Source organism: Myotis yumanensis, unplaced genomic scaffold (assembly GCF_028538775.1).
Source record: "Myotis yumanensis isolate MYYU_CA2020_CCGP unplaced genomic scaffold, mMyoYum1.0.hap1 SCAF_4, whole genome shotgun sequence".
Classification (NCBI taxonomy): domain Eukaryota; kingdom Metazoa; phylum Chordata; class Mammalia; order Chiroptera; family Vespertilionidae; genus Myotis; species Myotis yumanensis.
In genome coordinates, this window is record NW_027223755.1 from 102,656,601 (window position 1) to 102,667,812 (window position 11,212).

The 11,212-nt window shown below is 57.5% G+C and overlaps 1 pseudogene; it reads right to left on the minus strand.

Moving 5' to 3' along the window:
* Nucleotides 1-3,244: 3,244 nt before the first annotated feature.
* On the minus strand, nucleotides 3,245-9,111 carry LOC139009505 (mastin-like; annotated as a pseudogene).
* Nucleotides 9,112-11,212: the final 2,101 nt, after the last annotated feature.

Consider the following 11,212-nt stretch of genomic DNA (forward strand, 5'->3'; position numbering starts at 1 on the left):
CAGGGAGCAGCACAGAGAACTCGGGGGCCATCCTCAGAGCCCCAGTAGGAGGGCACTGCGGAGTGGATGCTGCCTGGAAGCCGGTCACAGGCGCTGCCCTCGGTGAGGAGCAAGGCCGTCCTGTGGACACAAAGCTGCGCTGGGGCCTGTGTCCCTCTGAGCCGTTGGGCAGAGTGAGTGAGGTCAGTGTCATTGTCAGTGTGGTCACCGTTGTCCTGTGGTTGGTGGGGCCCGAATGGGACAGCCAGTGCCATGAATGAGGGCCTCCAGGAGCCATCCCTGCCCCGGGTCCAACACCTCCATTGTGACACGTGAGGACCCGTGGACGCTGGCACATTGCTGCCCCCTCAGCATCCCCACCCCGCCCTCGCTGGCCCAGCCTCCACTGCAGTGTTGCAAAATGGGGCTGTTAGGTAACAGAAGCTGTGCCATTTGCCCACCTGCCCTCAGCCTTCCCCTATCAGGGCTCAGACATCCTCATCACAGCCCCGGCTTTGATCCTGACCCTGATGCCCACGCTGCCCTACCCTCACTCTGTGCATCCATTCCTATCACTCAGACCCAGCACCCTGGGACCCCCAATGGCGGCCTGAGGCCCGAAAGACTCCTGCTCAGAGGAGTGCAGGGCACTGCCCCCCTCCCTCCCACACACAGCTGCTGGCCTGAATGCCCAGGTGCACTTTATCTCAGCATCCCCTCTTCTTATCTTTTTTGTTAATCCTCACCCCAGGGTATTTTTCCATTGATTTTTGGAGAGAGTGGAAGGGAAGGGAAGGGGAGAGTGGAGAGAGAAAAGCATCAATGTGAGAGGCATATCAATTGGTTGCTTCCTGCAGGCACCCCAATGCTGGGCTGGGGATCAAACCTGCAACCCAAGCACATGCCCTTGACTGGGAATCAAACCCAGACCTCTTCGCTCTGTGGTCCGACACCTCAACCACTGAGCCAAAGCAGCCAGGCCCCCTCTTGTTTTTAAAACTATTTGCAGTTACATACCATGTCATAAATATAGAGATCATGACAGCTTTGTGTTTTTTTCCTTTTTAATTTTATACCCACCTCTCAACCCTCTCCCCTTGGGCCATCACCCACTTGTTCTCTGTATCTATGCATCTGTTTCTGTTTTCTTGGTTCATTTTTTTTTTTTTTTTTTTTTTTTTAGATTCCACATATGAGTTGCTCATTTCTCAACATCTTTGCAAACATTTGGTTTTATTGCACTTTTTCATTTTCTCCAACCTGATGAGTGTGACACTGCATGTCCTTTATTTCCCTCAGTTTTCCTCTGATTATGAAGGAGGCCAGTCAAGGCTTATGGCTACTCAGGGGTGTCTGGAGAATGGCATGCAGTGTGTTTTCCCATTATTGCTTTGTTTTCTGTGTCCCACACGATTCCTCCGAATTAGTATTTCTTCTTCCTGAAATAAATCCTTAAATAGTTCTGTTAATGAGTGCCTGTAGGTGATAAGACACTGTGTGTTTTCTGTTTTGTAATATCACTATTTTTTCCTCAATATTGTGTGACAGTTTATCTGGGAATAAAATTTTATGTTGATGGTGATGTTTCCTCACCACTTCCAAGGGATTGCTCCAGCGTCTCCTTCCACCTCCTGTTGCTGATCAGCAATCCCCTGCGTCTGACGTCATTTCCTTTAGGTTAAACTCTCACTTGTCTCTGTGGGCTTTTCATGTGGACATTGTGCAGTTTCACTACAATGGGTTTAGGTGTAGAATTTATTTGTGTTTATTCTGCTGAATTTCACAGGGCACTTTCCACTGAGGGTTCACAGTTTTTCTTGGATTCTAGAAAATTCTCACATATCTATGTACAAATACTATGTTTTCGTTTTTCCAGACAGGTTTTTATGTTCCTAACAAGGGGTTCTCACTCTCTGCTAAACCTCTGAAGTTGGAGGCTCTCAAACCATCAAACAAGAAGCACTTTCATGTTTTATGGGGGTTTTCATGATTCCTCTGTTACTGAGATGCTGATGTTGAAAACCAAACAAGCCAACATTCAAGCTCACTTTGTGAATGGTCCTCCACCCCCCAAATCCCTTCCAAGCTCACGCCTCTGTCCCCACCTCCTCTGTCCCCACCTCCTCTGTCCCCACCACCTCTGTCCCCACCACCTCTGTCCCCACCACCTCTGTCCCTCCTCCACTGTCCCCACCACCTCTATCCCCACCTCCTCTGTCCCCACCACCTCTGTCCCCACCTCCTCTGTCCCCACCACTTCTGTCCCCACCACCGCTGTCCCCACCTCCTCAGTCCCCACCACCTCTGTCCCCACCACCTCTGTCCCCACCACCGCTGTCCCTCTGCCTGGAGCCCCCCTTTCCCCTAATGCCCACCGTTGCTTGTGCTTCATGAGCTGGGCCTGGCAGCTCAGCCCCGTCAAAACCTCCCGGCAGGTCCAGGCTGGATGGACACGCCCTGTGTCACCCCAGCTCTGTGTTCAGCACTCACCCCCACACCGGGTCCCACACTCACTGCAGTGCTGTGGTTATGTCTGTCCTCACCTCCCTGTGGGATCCAGGAGCCCAGGACCCACTCAGTGACTCCGTGCCCCTGAGACCTTGTCCATGCTGGGCACATGTGATCAAAGATAATTAAGGGAGGGAGGGAGGGGAAGAGGGAAGAGAACTAAGAAGAAACAAGTATGAAACAAGAGAGAGAGAAGAACATAGAAGAGCAGAAAAGGAAAATAAGAAGCAGGGGAAGGAGGTCGGGAAGGAAGAAGGAAGAGGAAGTGGAGGGATGGAGGGAAGGACACCCGACAAGCATAACCCCCATGAGCTCCCAGAAATGCCATCACATGGAACTGAGCCCTGAAACCTCCTCACACCCGAACCCGGAGACCTGGGACCAGGGGACTCTGAGGGAGGCCCCCACTGCGCTCTCAGTCACCGTCATGATGAGTCCATGCCACCATCTCAGCCGCAGCTTGGAGCTGGCTTTTCCAAGTTTAATAGGAATCAGAGGGTGAGCAGGAGGCCATGGGCCCAGGCCCCTTGTCCTGGCCCCCCTACTGTCAGAGACACCAGTCTGAGGAGCATCTCCTGTGTCTGCCACCCCAAAGTCAGGACAGGAGGGGACCCAGAGGGCAAGACGCTCATGACACTGTGGAGGGTGAGACGAAGAGTGAGGAGGTGGGAGGATGAGGCTGGAATTGGGAAAGAACAGGGGTGTTAACAAGGAAGATTGAGGGTCTCCCCATCATGGGAACCCTGCCTGGCCTCATCTAGGATCCAGGGGGCGGAGGGACATACTTCCGGATCCAAGAAATGAAGCTCATCACCCGGGCATACACCCCAGGGAAGTCGCGATGACCACAGCTGTATCCCCAGCTCACGATCCCTACCTGGACCCAGGTGCCTTCCCGGCTACACACCAGGGGGCTCCCGGAGTCACCCTGTGGGAAGAGGCAGGACTCAGTGAACATCTCCACACGGGCCACAGCATGGAGCTTCTGAGTCCCGATTCCCTGGGCCAGGTGGGGACAGAGCACAGAGGACGGGGCAGGTGGGGCTCACCTGGCAGGAGTCCTGGCCCTCACTCCCAGCGCACAGCATGTCATCCTTGATGATCTGGCCAGTGTTGGTGGGAGAGTTCTGGTAGCGCTGGTTACAGACCCTGTTCCCCACAACGGGAACCATCACCTCCTGCATCTGGTAAGGCCGGGGCAGCGGGGCTGTGGGGAGGGGCTGGCTGAGAACCAGGGCTGGTCCAGGCTTCTGCTCCTTCCCAACAACAAGGTACTGTTTCCAGTCCTTCTGGGCCCTGACTCTTAGGTCTAGAGCAGCTACACCAGGCCAGGGACTGAGCTCCCAGCATCCACTAACCCCATTCAGTTCTAGGACGCAGCACTTCATCAGCCACAGTCTGGGCTCCACAGGCCTGAGGATGGGCACTGAGGAGAGAGTTATCCCAGGATTGTTCTCCTTGAAAAGGAAGGGATGAGGGCTCACCCCAGAGAAATGCATCACAGCAGGAAGGAAACACTCCTGCGCTGATGGGTGGGTCTTCATTCTTATTTAGGGACCTGGGCACTGTGAGATCATGACAGGCCCTGCCTCTCCCTCCAGGACTGACTCATCCTCAGGAGGACAATCAAGGTCCACACACCCCCACGGGGCGAGGGGAGGACCCAGGCAGAGCCTCAGGAGGGCCTGTCCTCCTGGCAGAGCAAACACCTGTGTCCTCAGTGTCCATGAATCTGATCATGAAACCCCAGCTCTGCACACATGTAGGCTGGGAAATCCCCCCTCTAATAACCAAATGTAGAATTAGCACATGGCCCAGAACTTCCCCTCCTAGTCTGTGCCTCAAAGAACTGAAAACAGGGATCCAAGATGGAGACAGAGTAGGTGGAAGTGACACTCACCACCTCCCAGGACCAAATCGGAATCACAACTAAATTATAGACACTCAACCTGAATAACCAACTGAAGACTGGCTGAAAAGAGGTCTCAGCATTAAGGACACATGGAAGAGCCACATGGAGACGGACAGGGAGGGTGGAGACACAGAAAGGGCTGCATTGAGAGTTAGGAGGGACACCTCAGCTGCAAAGGTCCCCTCTGAGAAGGGAGGGGTCTCCACCCCATCCTGAGCTCCCAGCCTGGAACACCAGTGCCTGGAAGAGGAGCTACACAACATCTGGCTGTGAACTCAGTGGGGACGGCACTTGCCAGAGTGAGACAGGGGACTGCAAGGCATCCAGATGCCCTTTTAAAGGGCCAGTGCACAAACATCTCTATGGCAGGTACTTAACCTGACTGGGCTCCAGTGGACCGACAGCAGCCCAGAGTGGACAGGAGTCATACAGGGAGAGATTGGTTGTATGGCTTTGGGGAGAGGGCTGGAGGGGCAGCCTCCATTATCCAGGGCTGAGTCCTCTCCCACAGGCCGACAGATGCCGTCTTTCCTGAGTTGAACATCCCCTCCGTAGGGCATCAGCCTGGGGGAATGCACCTGCCCCCACCTCCTCCAGGCTGCCAGTTGGCTCAGCCGACCAAGCTCATGCCCTGCAGGGGAGTCTGCCAGTTGCAACCAGCCTGGGCCCACACAGTCTTTCTCAGAAGCTCTGGAGGAGGTCTGCGCAGACTCCAGGCTGTTGGAGACACACAGGGAGAGACTGAGTTGTGTTTCTCTGAAGTGAGGGCCATTTCCCCAGACACCCGACTAGCTCCACTGTGCAGAGCCCTCCCTCCTCTCTGCCAAATCCTAATCTGTGTGATCCTGAGGAACTCTACTGGCCTCACCCTGATGACACCCAGAGACCCTACCCCACTGCAAAGATTTGAAGACCCCAGGTGGGTGGTGGGTGCTGGGTGGTGGGGGCTGGCCTTGTTGTGCCCTGAGACTTTTGTTGAGTGGTGTCACACCCAGCGCTGGCTCTGAGTTTGAATCTGTATCAACCTGATGAACATCACTCACCATAACCCAGGGACTCATTGAGAAACTACCTCATGCACCTCAACTACCACAGCAGGGCTCTCCTCACCACACACGGGACATTCCTGGGGCACCTAGCTTAGCTGGAGGCTCTATCAGTGGCTGAACCTAATGGCAACTGGCAGGCAGAGGCAGATTTTGGGGTGCTTTGGGCCTTTTGTGTCCTGACACAGGTTTGGTATTGCTGGGAATCAGCCTCAGTATGCAGCTTGGCCCCTGCCACGTGCACCCAGGCCTGGCAGAGGGAGGCACCAACTATGGAGCACTTCGTAGCGTCTAACAGGCAGCCCAGGATAGGTCACAGGCAGTGTCTGACCTTGACCTGCACCACAGTGCCTCCCTGGGGACCCCAGAACCAGCCCACAGCAGAGAACAATCAATGAGCTCCACAAGCGGCACACTCAAAGGGAGGTCTCTGCAGGCACAAGACCCTGCTGGGGCCAATTCTGCTTCATGGGGTCAGCCTACTCACAGCAGCTCATACAGTGTGATTAGGGTCAATACCCAGTCAGTCAGCTTGAGGGTCAACCCTGCCTACCACAGGCCAACAAAAATCAGGACTCAACTACAACAGCAGGGTTCCCCGAACTCACACCAGGGACATTCCTGGGGCACCCAGCTTAGGGAATCAGGGAGTCTGCTCCACTGAGCTCCACAGGACATGTACTCCAAAAGCCACCCTACCAAGACTGGGGACATAGCAGATCTACCAACACAGAGAAACAAATACAGAGAGGCGGCCAAAATGGGGAGACAAAGAAGCATGCCCCAAATGATAGAACAGGAGAACAAGCTCCTAGATCAGGGAACAGACTGGTGGTTGCCAAAGGGGGAAAGGGATGGATTAAAAAATACAAATTGGTAGCTACAAAACAGTCACAGGGAATGTGAAGTACAGATTAGGGATTATAGTCAATAATATTGACATGGCTGTGGATGGTGCCAGGTAGGTATAAAAATATCCGGGGTTGGGGGGAGACACTTTGTAAAGTATATGATTGTCTAACCACCATGCTGTACGCCTCAAGCTAATACAAAATAATATTGAATAGAAACTGTCATCGAAAATGTCTTAACGACTTGAGAACAGGGTCCCTGGCGGTGCCTGAACACACAGGTCACAGCAGCGTGACTCACAACAGCCAAAAGGTGGAGACGGTCTGTCGTTCAGGAAGGACGACAAAATGCTCCCTCCACCCAGTGGGAGGTGACTCGGCCACAAAAAGCAATGCGGTTCTGACACAGGTTACAGCACAGCTGGGCCTTGGCAACGTCATCCCACATGAAAGAGCAAACATGCGGAAGCCACAGGTTGCATGATTCACATTTACATGAAACGTCCAGAACAGGTAAATGCATAGAAGAGGACAGGAGCTCCGTGGTTGGCAGAGCCTGGGGAGGGGCAGTGACCGTGTCCTGGAGACCAGGCTTCGTGTGTGAGGAGGAGAAGTTCTGGAGATGGTGGTGCTGAGGCTGCACAACATGGTGAATGTGCTGAACGCCACTGAACCGCGCACTGACCAATGTCATGTATAATGTTATGCACATGTTGCCACAAGAAAAAGGCGGAGGATTCCCCCAAATTGCCGAGAATCAAGTGTTGTCAGCAAAGCCACAGCCACACCCCCTGCGGGCTGCCCTGTGTCCACACCCCCAGCGGGGTCCCTGAGCCTTACCTCCGAGGCTGCTGTAACCCCAGCCGCTCACCCAGCACATCTTCCTCTCAGGGACCCTCAGCGAGGCAGGTGGGAGGGGGACCAGGCCGATGCGTCACAGGGGCCTCCAGTTTCAGCAGGGCCACGTCCGCGCCCCCCTCTGCAGACAGGCTCTGGTTGAACTTGGGGTGGCGGACGATCTTAGTCACATTTGTCAGTGTGTCATGGTCATAGAGTCTCAGCTGCCCAACTTGAACCCTGAGGCCATAGGCCTCCCAGTCCCCCCTGGGGAGAGGGACCAGGAGCCTCTCAGAGGAGCCACCAGGGCTGAGCCAGTCTGGGCACAGCAGCAGGGCTGGGGCTGCACTAACTGTGTCTCCCCCGAGAGCAGGGGCCCTGCCCACAGCGCCCCTCCCATCAGCCCTCTGAGAGTTTCCCACCCCCACCCCTGCCAGGGGGCCTCGGCTGTGTGGCTCACCGCTGGGTGCAGTGGGCTGCGGTCAGCACCCACTGGTGGTGCATGAGGGAGCCCCCACAGAGGTGCTGCCACAGCTCCAGCTCCTTATTGTACCTTCGGACGCTGACCTGCCAAGGCCATCTCCCAGGGGGGCATTGTGCGCCCCCACGGGGCCACCCTGCTAAGTCAAGGAGCCAGGACCTGGGAAGCACAGGGGACGCCATCAGACACCCAGCAGGGCCCCTCGCACTCAGTCTCTCCCAGGACGAACCAAGGAGGCCCACCTGAGTTGACGCTGAGGGACCTGGGCAGCCTGAGCAGAAGATGGGGACAGGGAGTCAGGACTCACCTGGGAACGAGGGCACGGAGCACCCCAGGCCTGGAGGGTCAGGAACAGTAGCCACAGCATCTGCGAGGATGGCAGGGGCCTGGGTGAGACCACCAGGGGCTGGGGGCCCGTGAGGGGATGGAGAAGCCGGGGTCTGAGCAGCGGCATCCTCACCTGGAGGGACCCTCCTTGGGACCCTCTCTGCACCCCTTCATCCCCGGGCACAGGAAGGGCAGGCGGGGTCCCCTGGCTGGGCCATGGGCAGAGAGAGCTGCTCCTCTCTCAGGCCCACCCAGGTCGGGGGTCAGTCAGCAGGCGGCGAGGAGCTGCTGCTGGGCCCTGGCACTGCCTCCCCTGGATCTGCCACCTGCTGTCACTGGGCAGCAGCCATCTCTGGCTGCATGGATCTCAGCCACAAAGCACAGCCAGGCCGGCGGCCTGAGCAAGGAGAGCTGCCAAGAGGGTGCAGGTGCTAGAAGAAGCTCCGGCGCTCTGGGCCCAGGCAGGCGGGCTCAGGGAGACAGAGCCCCAGAGCTGCTGCTGGGCCCCTCGAGCCACAGGAAAGCCCCTGATTCCACTGGACCCCGTGAGGCAGCGTGGAGCTCGCCTCCATCTGACTGGAGCATCCCATTTGCCTGGCACGTGGCCTGTGGCCACCCTCACTGCCACCAGCTGAGGCCCTGCACACGGCCCTCTGCACGGTGCTCCCTGGAAGCTGCACCGAGACAGGCTTTCATGTACCCTGCGGGTACAAGTCAGGGAGAGGCACCTGGGAGGCAGGTGGACGGAGCAGAGATGGGCAGAGGGCAAGGCTGGAGCACAATGCAGGCTGATGACACCTTGACCAGCCCACAGGGAGACCCAGGCCACGGCACCCATGGGACTCAGTGCCAGCCCTGCCTCTCCCTGCACCAGCCAAGAGGGACCTGCTGGGGTGAGGCAGCCAGAGGAACTGCCAGGCCTCCCATCAAGTCCTGCCCTGAAAGGGGACCTGGCCTGCATCTGTGTCCGGCAGCGTCCACCGCCTTCTGCCTCGTGTGCTGAGGAGGCGGCTGCAGGACCGCCGAGGAGTCCCTGCCCAGGAAACTGGGAAACAGAGGCTCAGGGTACAACTGAGGCCGACAGGGCCCCTCCACTGTCCACCTGGGTCCCACCCTTTGCTACTAACTGGGACTCTGGGACTTACCTGGTAGCACGACCCAGACCCCCATCCCTGAGGGGCTGAGCTCTGGTCACAGGGACTTCTCAGGCCGGGTGGCTGCATGTGTCCACCTGCCATCACATTGACGAGGGGGGTAGCAAGGGACACGCAAGGGCCCTCACCTTCCCTGCCCCCCATTGTGACACAGCAGCCCTGCCTCTGCCTGGTGCTCAGTGTCATTGTCCCACCAAGATGGTGGCACGTCTTGCTCCCTGGCCTCCAGACACAAGGAGCTCAATGTACCCAGACACCAGCTGTCACTCACATCTCAGGAATGTTCCTCAGTGCAGGCTGCATGGAATTGCTGGTACAACAGAGCCCTGTCCAGCGCTGGGACCACTCAGAGCCGGCAGCCTGTTGTGGGGCCAGCGTCACGGGCTGGAGGGCACTGTGAGGTGGGGAGCACGCTGCTTCCCTGAGAGGGGCAGAGGCCCTCACTGGCCTGTTGTTTTGATGGGGGCCCTGGGTGCTGGGCCGTGGGAATCCTAAAGATTTCCTGTGGCCAGGCCCCTGCCTCCTCAGGGGCATGCTCCCCTCTCAGGAGCACACAGCCTGGTGGCCTGTAGTCTCACCAGTGAGGGAGTCAGTGTGGACCAGTGCGGTCCCTCGGAAGCTGCCCTGCTTTAGAAATAAGTGCAGATGCAACCAGTTCAGATGGGGTCAGAGTGGAGGGGGGGAGGCTCTAAATCCAATGATGGTTCCTTGTAGGAAGAGGTGAGGATGCGGCGAGCAGAGAGGGGTGGGGAGGACGGGGTGAGGGCCCCGGGGTTCCTCCACCAGGAAGGGTCCCAGCACCACCAGCAGCTGCAGGAGGCAAGAGCCTGGGAACAGGTGTGGCCCCAGAAGAACTTGATTGCCAGCTCCTGGCCTCCAGCCGGTAAGAGGATGCATTTGTGTTGTTTTAAGCCCACACTCCCCAGTCGGGGTCTGTCACTGTGACCCCAGGACACCACACAGGGGGAGAGCCTGGTGGTGACTGAGGTGTGATGTCCACCTGGAAGGGCATGGCCCTGCATGGAGTCTCCATTCCAAGCCCTGAAGGTGTCTCTCTCACCTCAGACAAGGGGAAGAGGCCAATGCCTGTGGGCCCTCCCCAGGGTCCCCATGGGCACTGACCTGGCCTGCAGGGGTCTTTTTATGGGGACACAGCCCTGCTGGCTCAGTGTCCCCCACCGCTGCAGGCCCAGGGCTCAGCCAGAACAGATTTCAGAGCCATAGGTAACAGGCCCCTCCATCTCCACCCAGGCATCTGGCTCTGCCCACCTTCCCTTACTGCTGAGCCCAGGAAGCTGTGCTAGGGTGGTGATTCCAGGCAAGTTGGAGGGTGGGGGGTGGGGAGGAGACAGCAGCCCTGAGCCCATACTCTCATCCTCTGGAGATAGAGCCCTGCAGGGCCACTCCGTGGCCATGCCAGCAGACACAGCACCAGGCCCAGGCTTGTCTCATTCCAGCCTTCCCTCCAACACCAAGTCCTAGGTCCTTCTCCCTCCCCTGGGAGCTCTGGCCTCTGAGTCACTCAGACCCTCATTCTTAAACCTGGAAACACTAAAGGTCTGACTACACCCTCACCCAGGGAGGAAAGCCCTACAAAGACTCACAGTCCCAGAGCCCAGTGGCAAGGCAGGCAGCCCACACCCTCCTGGGGGGCACAGGGGACCTGGATGTGTGTGGACCACCTGGCACCTGCCCACCCACAGGGCCCCGTGGACAGGCAGTCACTTAGGCAGAATGTGTGCCTGGAACCCAAGGGCGAGGGCAGAGGGCCAGGCTGTGCTGTGTCACCGCATCCTCTCTTCCGGGGAGGAGCAGATCCCCAAGGGGGCCATCTGACCGGTGGTGCCGTCCAGCTGAGTGTCAGGCCTTATTTTCCCAGGAAAAGGCTTTCCTGGAGAGCTCCTGGCTGCCAGGAACCCAGACTTCAGTCCAGGGCACATGGGGGACACAGCTCCTGATCTGCCCGCCCTGGAGCTTCCACTTTCCCTAACTCGGAGTCCAGGCCTCCCCTAAGGACCGGGTCACAGTGAGAGAGGACAGCGTTTCACCATGATCTCGGGGCAGGGGTCCTGGCACTGAAAGGTCTGGAAGGCCGCCACCCCATTGTAGAATCAGAC